The 13,508-nt window shown below is 37.7% G+C and overlaps 1 protein-coding gene across 1 annotated transcript in view; it reads right to left on the reverse strand.

Moving 5' to 3' along the window:
• The window catches only part of nlk2 (nemo-like kinase, type 2), a 97,678-nt gene that overhangs the window by 32,399 nt on the left and 51,771 nt on the right, over window positions 1-13,508 (reverse strand). The window lies entirely within an intron of this gene.

Consider the following 13,508-nt stretch of genomic DNA (forward strand, 5'->3'; position numbering starts at 1 on the left):
AGATTTTACACATGCAAAATATGATGATGAGGCATACATTATACTCCGACACCATTTTTTAGAGCCGTTTAGTAGACTTTAGTTACAGCTTTGTGGAGTAACCAGGAATAAAAAAAATAGCTGTTACTGAAAAAAAAGTTACTGTTTTCTTTGTTAAACTTGTTAGTTTACAGTTTAATATGGCAAAATGCCAGACCCCTGTTCTAGAATGACCTTTTCTGTCATTCATTTCATTGTCTTCATTTTAGTGAATCATTTTTTGGATGGTTTGTGAGACCTCAATTAATTTTCTTTCAAGAAATTAAATAAAACTACATATGTGTCAATATATATGAAAATTACTTATAATATTTAGAAAACTTTTCAGCAAAGTTTTTAATATATACACACAGACTACCCTAGTATATATTAAAAACTGTAACGGTACATGCATTCATTCTGAACGGTCATGGTACGGACGTCGGGGTTCGGTGAATACAGTCAGAAGACAAATACCGTCACAGGCGATTCACACTCCAATCCAGAAGGGGGCGCGCATGATAATGCAAAGCTGTTTGCTAACCACCACAACAGGAAGAAAAGCAGAAGAAGAGACAATCTAAGGACCAACCCAAAACAAGAGTTCAGATGCAAGAGCTTGCTAGTAGCCTATACGCTGAGATTCTATTCATTTTTGTGACACCCTCTAAAACTTCACGGAAAGGAAACGGGGACGGCAAAAAGCTGCATCCTGTTTGTTTTCTTTATTTTACAAAAGCACAATGTTTTTTTTTTATTGTGAGTGTACACAAATAAAAAAAGACCGTTCACAGTTTCTAATGATGTCTCATCTGTACGACCATAATTTTTATACCATGAGTAATAAAATACCAAGAGTTTTTTAAGTTGTTTCCGCAGTTGTAAGGAGACAAAATCATTTGGCATTTTGCAGATTTGGGTTGTGGAAAAGTAAAGTAGGCTCAGATGTTTCTCTAGCTCATCTTTCTGTAATTTCTTGAAGAAGCGTAATATTGAACTTTGTGCATTTGCCATTGCCACCGCATGTTACTAATCTAGTAACTAATCTCTGCATCAGTTTTATTTTTCCTTATTCTATTTATGTTGTACTTTTATAAGACATGGGATGCTTTTCAGTTTTGGAGCTGATTATGACCAAATACCTTTTGTTTGTTTTTTCAGCCCTACAAAAAAAAAAAAAAAACCTATCCAACAGTGCATTCTGTTTACTGCTTAGTGCTTAATACACTATATGAGGCTGTACTGTACCAACTACCTCAGAGGAACTAAATGCTGCTAGGTGGAACAAATTGTTCAAAATGTATAAACTATACAAAATTTGCACTACTGTCAGTTCAAAATAAATGAAAAGAAGCCTAGCATTGAGAATTTGTTGCTTGTTCCTGTTGTACCAATTCCAAACTTGTATCGAAACCGTGACCCCAAAACACATATTTGAATATAATTATATAAATAATCATATTTTAAGTATTTTTATTTTTAGGATTTTTTAAAATAATTTACATTTTTAAATTATTTTTAGAATACTCTTATTATAGTAATAGAAGTGAAAATGAAATAAACAGTTATTCTTGAGAACAAAATCTCCAACACTGTTTAGCTACTTTAAATTTACAACAAGCAATGCAAGTATCATTATTGCCATTGTACACCTGCAGAAACAAGAAAGTGGCATTACATCCTTCTTAAGACGGGCAGCAGGTCCTAACACCTGTTCTGCCAAACACGTCACTCGGAGGTTTCGCAGAAACATCAGGGTGTGATGATGTGGCAATTACACAGTGATGAATGTAGATGTTGAAAACACACATGGAAAGTGTTACAACAGTCAATGAGTGAGCTGAATCCAAGAGGGAACGTAATCCAATCAACACAACTACTATTTACTAAAATTCACTTCATTACGTTGTGACCATCAAAAGCTCAAAAAAACGAACATATTAGGCCTCTATTACAATTCCCAGAATATAAAGCACACAAAGATGAGCTGCTCTTTGACATATGGTCCAGCTAATAAACACAAACTGGAGAATTGACACTTGCGGGTATCTAGGTCTGACCTTTATGTGGAAAAGAATATTGTTGAATAATCTTCACCTGGAGACACACATTATGACTCATTCATCCACTAAAGAACGAATAAGGAGCAATTATCTACTTCAGCGCTACTAGTCTCTCAAAACAAACACCAACTTCAGCAATCAACACATATGAGCTCAGACTCAACACGTCTGCTGTCAGTATATATGAGTGATGGAGAAAGCGTAGGAGGACTTCCAGCAAAGACAAACCGTCTGTGATCTTCCTTTCATAAACACATAAAGATGAGCCGCTCTCTGCCACTCGGTCCAGTCGAGCGTTCGCACTCGCTAGTAGGGAGTCATGCACACGAAGCTACACAAGGTTTGACAGATGCAGATCTGTGGTTAAAAAAAAGCCCATCCAGTCATCTACACTGTGGCCGAGTCAGCAGAGGCAACCCTCCTGTGTGTGTGTGATAACTACAGCTGAGCATGCAGGACTGCTTGATTGACTGTCTGCTGGGACAAGCTCATCTTCTACCCACCCCTCGGTTTTCCCTTAAGTTTCTCAGCTACAAGAGTGTCACAAGTATTTTCATGCCATCTTTCACAGTGTCACTGCAAATTGACACGGCTTCATTTCGCAGCCTTGGATGCATCTCTCTTCTTCTTTTTGTGTCTCTAAGGCAGTTTTTTTTAAGTGCTCTCTACATATTTATGCCCGGTTTCACAGACAAGGCTTTACAGTCCCAGACTAAAATGCATGTTTGAGCTTTCTGAACTGAAAGCAATTTGCACTAATATACCTTAAAATACTTCAGTGTCATTGATGTATGTCAAGATGCATACCAGTAATGTTTGTTTGTTTGTTTGTTTAAATGTCCTTCTAAGGCCAAATCCTGGCTTAATCTAAGCCCTGTCTGTGAAACTAGGTCTTAGTGTTACAAAATAGTAAACTAGCAAGTAACTAATCTTGCAATTATTCACATCTTGCAACATAACTAAAAAAAAAAAAAATACTAAAAATGGCCGCAAATATTGGGCCAAATCGTGAATTCAGCTTGAGGGTGAAATTTTGCAACGGGTTCAAGTTGGTCACACAAATATGCCACATTGACCAACAGAAAGTTTTGAAAGAGAATTATCTGCGAGCTGTGCTTCATACATTACTACACTTTTAACATTAGACAATCACTTTTTTGCTCTTAGCAAATTTTGCGAACATTCAACTAATGTGATCACACTGAACAATTTAGACTCCACAGGATACTTAAGCAAACATATAGCAAGTCCCTGAAAACCAACCAGAAAACTCTAGCATTGTGGCGGCACCTTCTCTTCAGAAAATCTAGTTGTGTCCCTACAATTCGACAGCCTTTGGACTATAAACAGCCAATTCTCTCCCCTTTTCGTATCTGAGATTTTCACATCCACTATTAAACAAAAGCAATATTTGTTACACAGCTCTTTGTGGGGCAATAAAACAATACTACACTGCAAAAGGGCAGTAGAGTTTTGCTGTCAGTTCTACACTAAATGGATTTCTGGAGTATTTAGTAACTTATATAGTAACTCGCAAGACCTGGTGTAACTTATCAACCACACCATTCACTAAATAACAAGTCAGTAACAGCATGCTAAAAAAAGTTATTTTTTTACTGCAGGACGGCAGGATAAAATAGTATTCAATGTTGAAAAGACAATTCACCTGAAAATGAAATCTCTGATCTTTGCTCAACCTCATATTGTTTCAAAGCTATATGACTGACTCAAAGTTATATGACTGACTTTCTTTTGTGGTGGTTTCACAAAAGGCGTTTTTAAAAAAAGAATATCCTCACAGCTCTTTTCAATATTATGACAATAGTGAATGAGAACTAGGGCTTTTTAAGCTTAAAAAGGACAAAATATGCCATAAAAGTATTCAAAAGTGGTTCATACTGTACAAAGCCTTATAGTTTTACATGAGGAACACACACAAAACTGTTCAGACTACACAAGACTTTTTGTCTGTTACGGTAGTCACTGTGTCAGATTATGCAATTTTGACTCCTAAATTCTTGTCATGTTGTGGACATGAAACATGTCAGACTACACGTAACTTGCTACCCGACCAATCATCGGCAGCCGTTCTTATATAGATCAATACAACAAATGTTTCAAGTGGTTTTGCCAAATTCAACTAAAAAATAAAAAATTTTTAGTGACTTCTGCAGTCTCAATATTATTCAACCCCCTGAATAGAATCCCTCACAACAGCACAAATCTGTAAAATAGGTTCAGGTTCCTTTATTTTATACCCGTAGGTAAATTAGGTTTCAGTGAACAAGTTCAGGCTGTTTCTCATACATAACAGACAATACAATAGACAACACTATAAAAACAAAACGAACTACTAAAGCATTATAATAAATCAATTACTTCATCTTATTACTATTCAAATAATTTATCAATATTCATATTCAGATATTCAAGCACACCTGATGCAACTAATCAAGGGCTTCATTAGTTGCACCAGGTTTGCTTGAGCTAGAACACATGAAATACCTGAACTGGCTAGGTTTATTGGGTGTCATGTTTGACTGATTGTTAGAAATATGGCCAAGAAAATGGTCCAAAAAGTTAAGAGAAGATAGCATCATAATAACAGCAAAAGGGTGTTCTACTAAGTACTAAAAATGCTTGCCATGAAGGGGTTGAATAATTTTAAGACCGCAGAAGTCATTAAACGTTGCTTTTTCAGTTCAATTTGGGGAATCCACTTGAAACAGTTGTTGTTTTGAGCTATTTCAATTACTTTTATTTGATTTGTTCACTGCAAACAGCTGAAAGTCTGTAAATTTTGCCAATACACTTGATTTGCAGTGGGTGTTGAATGATTTAGATAACAACTGTATGTAGTTGATCTATAACAGGCGATTCAGAATCAGAGTTGTGGGATTTACAACATGTAGCCAGCCGCTTCAAACTAAGTGGCTGGTGGGGAAAAGAATAGAGTAAACTTTCGAATTACATCAGATATCAATAAAACACATTGTCAAATTGTATTCGAAACTAAAGGGTTATTATTGCCGTTACCATATAGAAATCAGTGTGTAATTTTTATTGGTAACGCTTCATTTTACAGTCCTGTTCCCCATGTACATACTATGTACTTATTATAGTAATTACAATAACTGGGTAATAACTAGGTACTAACCCTGAATCTACCCCTAAAACTAACCTTAACCTATGTACTTACCTTATATTACCCAGTACTTTCTTAGGTAAGTACACTGTAAGTACACGTAAGTTAACGTACTGTAAAATGAAGCGTTTCCTTTTTATTTTACAAGTAGCCTTGTATTTTTTCTAGTAGCCTACTATGTGTATTTAAATATCAGAAACATAAAATAAACATGATATAGTTGAAAACACTAAACAGTTGTGATGTTTAAACTGTGGTTGTGATGCATGACAAGTGAGAGCGTCCGTATCAGGCTCAGCGCCAACAAAAGTGCGAACATTCAGCAGTTGATGATGTGATGCACTGAACGTTCTAATCACACCTGTGTGATCGTGTCAAATGTGAAAATATAGATTTTTGTCATTTGGAAGCAGCATTCAAAAACCATCTTGTTCAAAAATGTGAGGGTGCATGTGCCCCTTTGGTTTGAATGGGCATGACAGCTCTGCTGCCATGTTTCACATAAAAGCACACATCATCTGGTGGGTAAAGCTTGCTCGCTCTAATTGGCTATTGCGGGTATCCCATCGGAGGCGTAAACATCAAACATGTTTGATATGTACGATTTAAGATTGGGAAAGATTGGGAGCAGTAAAATAATCGTAATGACACCACACATTTGAGGAATTTTTTGGATAAAAATTCGATTCCGACAAGCCATGAATCAGGCCACATATTCAGGCTCCCCCCTCCCCCCAATCGAGCAAAAAATCTTCAAGTGTGTCTGTGTGTCGACCCTTACGAATCACCAAGACACCCCATGTCAAACAAAATCTGGCTTATAACATGTAGTCTGAACCCAGCATAAGTCATATAGGTTTAGAATGACATAAGTATGAGTAAATGAATGCTCAAATTGTCATGCTCAAGTGAACAATACCTTTAAAAATCACACCCGTGAGACTTTTTAACCAGGTATGGCGTTCCAAAAGAAGATCTGTGGAGAGCTCCAGGCAGACCTCCACACGTTTTTTCGATAATCGCCTGAGAACAGAGGGCTTTTGTCACGTGCCTAATTAGCCTCATGCAAATAACGGCTATGCTTGATTGCTTCACTGAAATGCAAATTACACATCCTCCAAGCTCGGTTCTCCGCAGACACACACACACACACATACTGAAGAGATGAATGGGGACTACAGGAGTGAATTCTGTGGCACTCCGCTGGTTCTCTGTGGTCCGTGACTTTTTCTTTCTCTCCCGTGACTCTCTCTGTCTCCCCGCCACTAAATTAGCATTTAACCAGTGTTGCCGAGTCACTTTGCCAGCTAGGACAGCTTGACTGTGGGTAGAGTTGGAGGGGCACCTGTGGTCTGGAGCTCCCCTCCTGGATGACAAACTGACAGTTGAGGCTTACAGAAGGAAGTGGAGTGATTCTACTAAACGAGTAGCAGAAAACAAAAAGACACCTGCATGTATAGCCATATACACACCTTGCCATCTCAAGACTGAAATCAGAATGAATGCATAAAAAAACATACTTTAATATTCACAATACAACATTGTGTGCATTCAGAACATATCTTGGTAAATAAACATGAGAATCTTAATACTATATGTAAATAAACTATAGCTGGTGTAGTTTGACAGGCTATTTGCTATTTGTCTAGTCTGTATAGTATTGGGAAATATTTGCTCACTGTATTGGCATGATTTAATTCATTTATTTGTTTAACACATTAAATACAGAAGGTATCTTCACATGAAAAGGCATTAGCCTATCATAAATCCATTTACACTAAGATGTCTTAAAGGTACAGTAGGGCAAACAGCTAGTTCTGCAGATCAGTGAACTTCGAGGAAAAAATAAAAGTGTACGATATGTCTCTTTAATGAACAATTCATAGCTATTCAAATGTCTCTCTAATATCACAGTCCACAGAAACAACAATCCTGTCATTATTAATGCTTTAAGACATGGTATATGACTATTCTCTCTCTGCCACACACACACACACACACACACACACACACACACACACACACACACACACACACACACACACACACACACACACACACACACACACACACACACACACACACACACACACACACACACACACACACACACACACACACACACACACACACACAAACATGCTGCACATGCACACACACAAATGCAGCTCACACTTAGCCTACACACACAAAGCTTTGTGAATGTGTATAAACACACCAAACACACACAGAAAGGGGGGCTGGCAATGTGTGAGACTGAAAACGGCTTTCACAAAGTCCCCTCACATAATAGCAAGGTGTAATCGTTGCCAGATGCAGATGGAGGGAGGCGTATTTCACAGCTTTGCTGGGTGTTAATTGACCTGCTCGGAGACTAATGCTAATTCTGCTGCTACAGTCTTTTCAGTAATTAAACCCAGCGCACCTTGCTTCTGTCAGCCCATTGGCCATTGTAGCCTTTTATCTTCCACATCCTGAACTTCCTGCCTCAGCAACAGCCACAGAGAAAAGGGACTGGTTCTGCAGGTGAAGTCACATTTTAAGTTTCTAAGGAATCATTGCAGAACAAAACACAGATGACTATAGAGATGTCAAAAGTGATGAGGAATACCTGTATGGTAGGTAACAAAGCAGACATGCCACATGCCAAAAGCACTTTAAAAGGTGTATCACAAGTAGCCATCCGAGTTCAGTCACTGGCATTATAAAAATAAATCATTGATGTCTTTGTCCTTAAAGCACACATGACTCATTCTGTAATGATGAAAGCAATCTGTATTTTTTGAGACTTCTCACACCTTCCCAGAAACCCGGAAAGAAAGAAAAAACCACCCGCCGCATGATGCCCAGCCAAAACATTTCATATCATACCACACAAATGCTCACTGGCTTATCTTAATGTGCTTCAGATTCAAAATAAAATAATGCAATGAAATAAAATACTCCTTCAAAAACATACCTGTCTCTCCTGTACCAAAACTACCAAACTCAGAATCACCTCATCTAACTGCTGTTACAAAAAATTTGAAACAGCGTTGTGTGGCGTTGGCACTGGTTAAAAGCAATCTTTTAGACATACCACAGAGAAATCCACATCCTCCTAAACTAGCAACCTCGTGACAACTGTATCAAAGACGTGGAAGATGAAACAAGAAAGCTGCAGATGCATTAAAAACAAGCTTGACTTGTGTTCCGCACACAACTCGAAAGGTTGCTTCTCTTGACATTCTCAGTTTATTCAATAATAGATGTATGATAGGGCAGCGAGTAGCTTGGCAGGTACTGACAGAACTGTTCTTGCTATAAATAGCCTGCTAAGACGGCAGCGGGGTCCACTCGAGGTTGTGCTGAACACTGCTGGAATTATGGATATTTTTCTGATCATAGCATCAAACTGATAAAACTACCTGCCCAGCCAACACTACCACTGGCTCCACCACAAAAGTTGACACATTTTAATGTTTAGCAACACATTTTATGTATTTAAATGTTAAGCTTTCTTTAAAAACAATTGAATAAAAACAATTTATTAGGTTTTAAAAATTGCACACCTATAATATTAATGCAGATGCAAATAAATAAAAATAGATTTGTTGTCATTTTTATTCTGAAAGAAAACAATCATTAAAAGTAATGAAGTAAATATATTTTCAGACACATTTTTAAAATATCATGTATGCTGCTAAAATTAAGAGTTTTTAAGGTGTGGCCAAAGAAAATGTTGGCAGGGAATTTAATGTAAATAAAAATAATTCAGTTGAACCCTAGAATTTTAGGAATGCGCAGCTTTACTGTTCATGAAAACTCTAAATAGAATTTCTCATGGTGGGAAAAAAAGTCATAATGCAACTACAAAAGACGTTTGTCCAACACATGTACAATTAAAAAAAACTCTCTCCATCGCCCCCCATCCTGAGTACTCTGCTGATTTATCCGTTTAGTTCTCGAGCCGACCAAAATGTGCATCCCTGATGCATTTGTGTGTTTAACTGCGTCCTGCAGGACCGTGTTCCAGAAAAGTGAGTGCAGGCTCCAATGGAGGAGAGCCAGCACATCCCATCCCTGGGGATTCTGTTATGACACAAGAACACAAGAGCACGTGTTCCCACACATGTACTGTAGCAAAAAAATCTCCTTGTACAGCATACTGTATAAATAGAACAAAATATAGGGAAGATTGCTCTCATATACTGTACATAGTTAAAGAATATTTGTGTGTGAAACCCAGTTCATGTAGCTAAACCACTGACAGAGCTTCGAAGCTAAGCCAAGTTTAACAGTAGAAGTAAACACAAATATAACAAAAAACAACCTACTCAAAGCACCATAAAACCTAGATTGCGAAATTAGTGACCTGCCTATATAGGGATTATAAAGGCCAAGTAACCGCAAAACTGACAATTTTAGCAACTCTGCACAAATACAGTTATATGCTACTTCCTACTGATTTCAATAGAGCTCTTATAAATATTGAGTCAAATAGCTCATTTACACTACGCTATTTTAGGATATCCTATGTATTCAATGACACAAGTTTATTTAGAGTTGACATTTCTCTCATCTTGTCCAACTCATTTTTTTAAATGGATGTTCTTCTTTAAAAAGAACAAATATATTGTTTCCTTGAGGCTGGAAAACACTGCATGACTTTTAAAATCTGAACAGGCATCATTCACTTTTGGTTAGAGAAAACACTGGACTAAACGACTGAGGATCACACACTACCAGACTTTCAAGTCGTTCTGAACATAACGAATTAAAGCAGAAACATGTGAAAACAAATGGGGAAAAAAGTGTTCTAAAATTGTTTTGAAGCTAAAAAAAATCTATGCAATTTTCTGTCAAATCTGTCAACTTGGACTGTCCAGAATCTGCAGACTGACTCTGACTTTCGGCAACTAGCATTGACTCATCCAGACTGGAAATCATGGCTAAAGTTGTGTACTGTATACCAGACTTCGGAATTTGTGCAAAATTATGCCTCCTAGGCAATATAATTAGCATATAATTGCTAATTATATAATCTTAGTCTTCACATTGTTATGAGTGCACCTATGTCTTGAAATGCTCCCTATGCAGGTAGCACACTAGGTTTTGAAAAAGAGCACCAGACAAAAAGTACTTTCCTGCAGGGAAAGGGAACGTTTATAACACAAACAGCGACTGATTAACCGAAATGCTTTCACCACAGGCCTCTGGTAACACGCAGCGTATATGAAACTGCAGTCGAGCAGTCAGATGAAGAAATAACAGCCATTATGACAAGGAGCATCGAGCACAATTCACACATCAGTCACTCAGAAAGACACCATTCAGCAAAAGATATAATTAGCCTGGAATACAGTGGCATTGTTGTATGAAATAACCTTTCCAAACAGGTCTGCTGAGGGCCAGCGAGAACCCCAGGCTCAGGAACATGTTCTTTTTATTAACTTTGTGTGTTAATGGTACGTGTACATGTTAAGGATCACACATTTTTGCATGTCTAACCGAGCGGTTTCAGAATATACGACTCAAAAGACAATAAGGAGCCGACCGCATTGATGCTTTGTTTCTTAATCCATTCAAATGAGCGGACAAAGTTTCTACTGTGCTGTGCGAAAGCAGAAGGATATGAGTCTTTGTTTAATCCGTTGAGTAAATAAATACGTTAAGCAGAACAAAGATAGTGGCACTGAGGGGGAATATTAGCCTATCACACAGAATATGAATGTTCCTCTGCACCTTTGTGTGTGTGTGTGTGTGTGTGTGTGTGTGTGTGTGTGTGTGTGTGTGTGTGTGTGTGTGTGTGTGTGTGTTTTCACAATCTCTTATTATGCTGCTTCTGTAGAAAACCATTATGGAAAACGCAACAGCCTTCACCACACTGTAAAGGATGAAGATAATTTTACAAACCGAAACATTTTCAGAGACACAGCTTCTCCCTTTTTATTACTTAAAAGGGGACATATTGCACTTTTTTAAGTGTACAGACTCCTTGTGGGCCTGGTCAAGTTTTATTTTAGTATTATTGATATACTATTATACTTAGAGATGCACCGATCGACTGGCCAGGGACCGGAATCAGCTGATTTTCCGCATGTAAATAAGGGCCTACATAAGCCGCCCCGCAGTGTCAAACAGCTTGTCGCAAGTACCAAGAGTCGCAAGTACCAAAATGAGTGGCTTACTGCGCTTAAATGGTTAAATACACACAGAATTATGTCAGAATGCCCGTCTTGGCTGGTATTCAGTTAAACAGTCAGTTTTGGTAAGTAAATAGTGGAGAGATAATGCATGTTATGTAACAGTGTATTGGATCCGGGCATAAGCTCTTAAAGTGACAGCAGCCTAATAAACCTGCTGCTGTCTGTCATGTTAATAAAAGAACAAAAGACAAAGAAAATCACTCTCTGTCTCTGCTCTTGACTGAATAACTTGTGTAACAAATTGTAAGCATTGCTCTGTAGTTAATTTTTACAATGAAAACTCTCCAGTGCATCTCCGGATGGCTGCCTGCCTGTGCTGGGTTACCTCCATCCCCCACTCCCCTCCCCTGTTGCAAGTCTTGTGTGTTCATGTTGTAGAGTGCACTGATTATGTGCTAATGTTGCTGAGGTGTTTTTTACTTTTCCCAGTACTCCTCACAGGAGCATAGTCTGGGGGTTGCCTTTTTTTCTCCTCACCTCTCCTCATGTTATGCTGAATGTCAAAGCCAAAAAAATCAATCATTGTAGAGAGCTTACAATGTATGTTGCTTGGCATGTTCACCCATTCTTTAGTGGATTTACTCACACACAGCATTATTTACTAATGTTATATGTCTTTTAGATGATTCCAAAAACTGTGAAAGGAAGCCCAATCCAGACCACAGCCAGCGGTCATGCTGCATGTGAAACATCTAAAAATACAAAAGTGCAGGATAAATCTCCAAGCAAACTAACACAAAAGCCTATTTGTTCCTGATTTTGAAGAGCTAAAAATCCAGTTAATTTAAGAGGAAGACTCTCCAGCTCAAATCATAGAAAGCCTCTTGGTATTTGAAAAAAAAAAAAATACTCTCAGAAAAGTGGCTTACAGAGTGCGTATCGGGTGACTGGGCAAGAGCGGTAAACGGGGAAAGCGTGTAATTCCGCTTATTAAATTATATACCAAATTAAGAAGCCGGGGTTGCCTTTAGCGTCCTGCAGACCACATCTAGGAAATATCAGAGTGCGGGTTGAGAAGAAAAAGAAGGCCTTAAAAATAACATGTCAGCTTTTTCTGAAATCCATATGAAACTTCATCCATATTCTACTTGAACAAACCCATTAGGCAAAGGAAAGAATGAGGAGCATAATCAGACCTGTTTTGTCTATAATGTAAATGGCACACTAATTCTCATAAGTACACTGGATCTCTTGCCATCAAAAACACTCAAGCACAGTGTGAGGCAAGCCATCACCTCTCTAAACATAATGTTCAGCTTGATCCCACTTTAGCAACCACAAAAGGCACACAAATGCATATGCACGATTTAAGACTTTAAAACAAGACCTCAGATGCCCTTTCCACACCAGAGCTCTGTAAATCTACAGGCTATTGTTTCATTCAGCTACTTACAATTTTTAAATTGTTTTCAAGCTCTAAGCTTTCAAGGTCTAAAAACCACAACGAAAATCTGTGATTTAAAATGCCATTTAAATCTGTAAATAAACAGAAAGCTTGAGGATTCTGAAAAAAAAAGGTAAAACAAATAAATAAGCCTGCAAGATTAATTGAAATAAAAACAAAATTGTGATATGGCTTAGTGTGATTACTGAATCGCAAATGCCGTGATTTAATTAAATAAATCAAAGCAACTTTGTGATTCTGAGTGAATCGCAGCACTGTGCTCTTTTACACACAGGCAGCTCATGATCCAGTGTTTTTAGTGTCTAAGAGCGGCTTGGTTCTCAGTAAATGCAGCTCCACATGAACTCATCTCTGCATGAGAAGCGATTATAATACGACTGTTGTCAACAAAAGAGAAACTTAAAGGGATAGTTCACACAAAAATGAAAATACTGTCATCATTCACTCACACTCAAGTTGTTCCAAACCTTAAATTTCTTTCTTCTGCTGAACAAAGAAGATAGGATTTTGAAGAATATGGGTAACCAAACAGTTGATGGACCCCATTGATTTCCATAATATGAAAAAACAATTCTATGGTTTAAAACTTGATGGTGAGTAAATGATGGCAGAATTTTCATTTTCGGGTAAACTATCCCTTTAGGTTCTCAAAATAAAAGCTTGATAGTTTAATGTTTAAAGAAGAAAAA

The sequence above is a fragment of the Siphateles boraxobius genome, unplaced genomic scaffold (assembly GCF_051911475.1).
Source record: "Siphateles boraxobius isolate OS27281-9 unplaced genomic scaffold, OSU_SipBor_1 6, whole genome shotgun sequence".
NCBI lineage: Eukaryota > Metazoa > Chordata > Actinopteri > Cypriniformes > Leuciscidae > Siphateles > Siphateles boraxobius.